Genomic DNA, 4459 nt, shown 5'->3' with positions numbered 1-4459 from the left:
TCCTATTTCATTGCTGCGCAGAGAAACGCTCCTTTACTCAGCGTTATTTGTGCCATTTCTGCCCTGCCATTCTGAATGTGCTTTTCACTCAGTCATTTCTTTGTAATAATATGTTAAAAAAAATGCCATTCTAGTCAGCTTGTCAGCGCTGACACAACATTTTTGTACCTTCATTCTTGTCAAGTGTTACGTTGAGTTTTCCTTCTCTTTGGTGTGTAAGGGATTGAATTTTTCTGCCTTCAAAATAGGAGAAGAAATCGTGCATTGGCTTTGGAAGGCTCATTGGGTCTGGGCACTAATCATGTTCCTTTAACGCTCCCTTCTCTGTATCTCCCTATCTCCCTAACACTTTGTTGTGTTCTCACTTGTTGGAAATGTTACCTTTGACACCAGAACCCTAATGATATCCAACATTGGTATCTCTACATATGCTCATTTTTCATGTCAGGCATTACTCCAGTCTCTCCACCTTTTGTTTGAAGTCCATAACGCGAGGTTATCGAAAAGGAGCTGCATGATCAAAGTGCTATCCTTGTAAGATTCTTCACCTAACATATCAAGCTCTGCAATTGCCTTGTCAAAGGCCTGCTTGGCAAGTGTACAAGCACGATCTGGTGAATTCAAAATCTCATAATAGAATACAGAAAAGTTAAGGGCCAGTCCCAGTCTGATAGGGTGAGTTGGAGCCAACTCTGTAATCGCAATGTCCTGGGCTGCCTTGTATGCAAGCAACGTGCTTTTAGCAGCTTCCTTCCTCTCAGCACCAGTTTTAAATTCTGCAAGATATCGATGGTAATCACCCTTCATCTTAAGATAAAATACCTTGGACTTACCATATGTGGATGATGGGATAAGATGTGTATCTAGAAGAAGTAGAATGCCATCACAAATATTACTGAGCTTAGACTCAAAGTAATATTCAATCGCAGCAAGCCTTGCCACTTTCAAAAGCCATACCATAATTGTGGAAGATTATTCATGGGTCAATGACCTAAATTCCTTAGCTTCCCACTATTATTGTTGACGAATGGTGATGTATTTCAACCAGCTTGGAGGGATTATGTATTTATAAAGGATTCGATAATGCCAAAGTCAGGGTGGAATTTTGGAGCGTGGATTCTCCTTCAACTGGTTTGGATATAGTCATGTCAAAATCTGGAGGTATAAAATTTTGGTGAGTTTGTTCTTGCTGAGAAACCCATAGTTGAAACCTCAGGCCGACGGTTCAAGTCTCCTCAAGTGAACTATGTGTGCATCCTTTAGGAGTTTTGATGAGTTTTGAGTTTTGAAAATTATTTCAGCAGTGAATTCCTTTGTTCCATATTTTTCTCTGTTTCAGTGCCTGTTGCATTCCAGAGGCTCCCAGTGTTAAAAGTGCATATGTGCTAGCATTGTTGATTGAAATGAAGTCCAAATTCGAATGATTTAAGTTGATTTTGGTTGTTTTGTATTTGCAATTTTCCGCCATAGTTGTGGTCGCTAAAAATATTAGTTAACTTTATTGTTTCCTGGAGAAGTAACTACCGTAGCTCGCAACTGCTCTTTGCATAGGGAATTTCTAGTTTTCTCAATAAGGACAACCAACCACTATTTTGTTAATTTCTAGTGCCAACACTAACATCAACTAAAGACTTTGAACACCTGAGGAAAGTTGTTGAATATGTTTCATTATGCTGATCGATGTGGTTAATTTTTCAAATGGCGAGGCATGAATGAGAAGTCAATGATACAAAAATATTAGGACATAGAACTGCAACACAACACAAATTTATCTGAAAAGTTATTTTCGAACTATATGAAGAGGATCTCTTGAAGCGACTAGAATATGAGCTTTCAAGTCACTTTGAGAAAGTTGTATTCCATTGGGTATTGGTGCATTAGCATCAACATTTGAATGTTGAGCGTTGAGCATTAAATAAGGAAATCTCTTTGGTATTGTATTGTTCAAAATTGAATTGGGGGGGGGGGGGGTGCGTTTGAAATTCCACGACTTGGAACTACTGTATGTTGCTTTGAATACGTTGAAGGCTTGCATATTTCATATGTTTAATCATATTCAATTGTGATTTTGAACTGATTATATATCTTTATGACTTGGCTTATCTATATATGGCTTGAGATCAAGAATCTGTATTTGTGAAATTCACCTTATTTTTTCAATGAAAATGGTCAGAATCAAAGAAGTATTAGAGTTCCTCAAGACTTTGATATTTTCTACTACTCATGATACATTAAAAGTTAGCAAAGTTTCTCTCACAGACATTTAGGTATGTCTACAAAATGCACAAGAGAAAATTGACTTTTTGCAGCTTGAACCTTAGCTATAGTGAGCAAAATTGCAACAATGGAGTCATCACTATGAACCTGTTTCTATTAATAACAATGAAACAGATTCCCATAAGCAACAAGTCAATATTGTTGAAGTTGATTCAGATCCAGTGCCCAATAAAGCGGCAAGGTTACATGCAGATGCAGAAATTCAGTCTGCATTTCCCAAGCCCATCATCAAACCTTGGGAAGAGCTTGTTCACAAGAAGCACATAACTGGTCTTGGATATGACAAGGACGTGTCCTTTCATATTCCAGATTACTCAAAGCCCATCCAGTTTCAGAGTGCTAGATTACATCATGACAGTTCACCTTCAGCTGTTCTAGATTCTGCCCCTCCTCCATAGCAACAACGACAACAAAAGATTGTGAAATGCCAACACTGTGATTGAGTTGGCCATATGAAATATCACTGTTTTGATCTTCATCCATGTAAGCATTGTCATAAAACTAGTCATTCTTCAAACGGACGCTTCGAAAAACAAACATGCTGCAAGAAAAATGATTCACCTTGGATGGATCACTTCTTGGCAATGGGCTTCAACAGCCAAGAAGATATTTCACTCATACAACAAGATTTGTTCTTGAATATTGAAAAGTCTTGCAGTTGAGATCTCTTCATTTTCTTGCCTTGTATCTGACAAGGGGGGAAATGATGGTCATCTACAAGCTTCGAAGCCACATCAAGCAAGCCTGAGCCACAACCTGCCATACCAGATTCAGAGTTGTAGCCAGAGACAAGGATGCCCTTGAGCATGCCTTTAGTCGATGATACCTCTTTAAAGAATTGGGGACACTTCCTCTAGCAGAAGACTTCAGCTTCTTTCCAATTTCGGAAGAGTTCCAGGAATTACATTAAGCATTCCAGAGTTGTTGGTCATCCTTAAACCATCACAAGTTGAGACCTCCCTTTTCAGGTTGAGGTTCTCCCTTTTATGCGGGGTGAGACCTCCCTTTCATGGTTGAAAGTTTCCCTCTTCAAAACATTAGGAGTACTTCCTCTAGCAGAAGACCTGAGCTTCATGCCAGACTTGGAAGAGTTCTGGGAACTACACTAAGCGTTCTAGTGTTGGTGGTCATCCTTAAACCACTGCCCTTTATACCAACATTTCAGAGAGCACATTCAACCTAGTGCTGCCATGCATTTTTTCACATTTGTATTACAACTCTCTTCTTGGATTCATACATAACCCTTTGGATTAAGCTGGGGAATGTTGGACACCTAATCCTCTAAGGGTTGGTGTGGAAGCCGAATAGATTAAGGAAGTCCAAGAGACCTTGGGATGTTGAACCCAACGATCACACGAATGTACTATAAATGTATATCATTATCAAATAATAGATGTACTCTCCTGCTTATCTTTAATATTCTGTTGCCGCCATGTGTGTGTTTAACAATTTTTTAGAGTTATATAATTTTTATCTAATTTTCAATTTTGGTAACCACTTTTTAAAAATTCCTACCTTCAAAATGAAAAAATAAAAATAACTTTGAGAGATGTTTGAAAAGTGAATAGAGTACTATTCAACATTTTTATTAACAAAATCTATAAAAAAAGAAAGTAAATTGCAGCGGGATGTACAACAGAAGTGATTTTTTTACAAATTTTATTCTTTATTTTTTTTTAACTTTTTTTTATAGTATGAAAATTCCTAGGAAAAGAATTTCTTCAATATGATTCCATTTATAGGGAGAGAATCTCTTTTTCCTGATAAATCTTGAAGTATAAATGTAGATGGGCTTATTTATTCAACAATCTGAAATGTAACAAGCCATAATTTCTGAAATTTGGTATGTTTCCCTTTTTCTTCGTGTGCTTTGTCCCACTTGAGAACTAGATCTCCAACTTGGAAGGATCTTTGTGTCACTGAACTTGCATCAAAAGAATCTTTCACCATCTATTGATGTTTGGTCTGTGTGAGTTTGGCCTTTTTCCTTTCTTCTTCTAGTTTTAGGATTTGTGAATTTCTTAATTGCAATGAAGAAGAGGGTGCTTCTTCAGTAAATTGAACTAGGGCTAATGAAGGTAGAGCTAAATGTGATGGAATAATGGCTTCCTTCCCATAGACTAGGTTAAATGGAGAAGTGACTATAAAGGCCTTCTAAGTTATCTTATCAATCCATAGAGAA

General features: G+C 37.5%; 1 pseudogene; it reads right to left on the bottom strand.

The window, feature by feature from the left end:
• Nucleotides 1-444: 444 nt before the first annotated feature.
• On the bottom strand, nucleotides 445-960 carry LOC149138377 (14-3-3 protein 2 pseudogene; annotated as a pseudogene).
• Between the last annotated feature and the right edge of the window lie 3499 nt (nucleotides 961-4459).

This window comes from Pinus tabuliformis, chromosome X (genome assembly GCF_031772625.1).
Source record: "Pinus tabuliformis cultivar Carrire ecotype Pingquan chromosome X, CPIR1, whole genome shotgun sequence".
In the NCBI taxonomy this organism is placed as follows: Eukaryota; Viridiplantae; Streptophyta; class Pinopsida; order Pinales; family Pinaceae; genus Pinus; species Pinus tabuliformis.
This window is presented reverse-complemented; position numbering and strand designations above follow the sequence as displayed.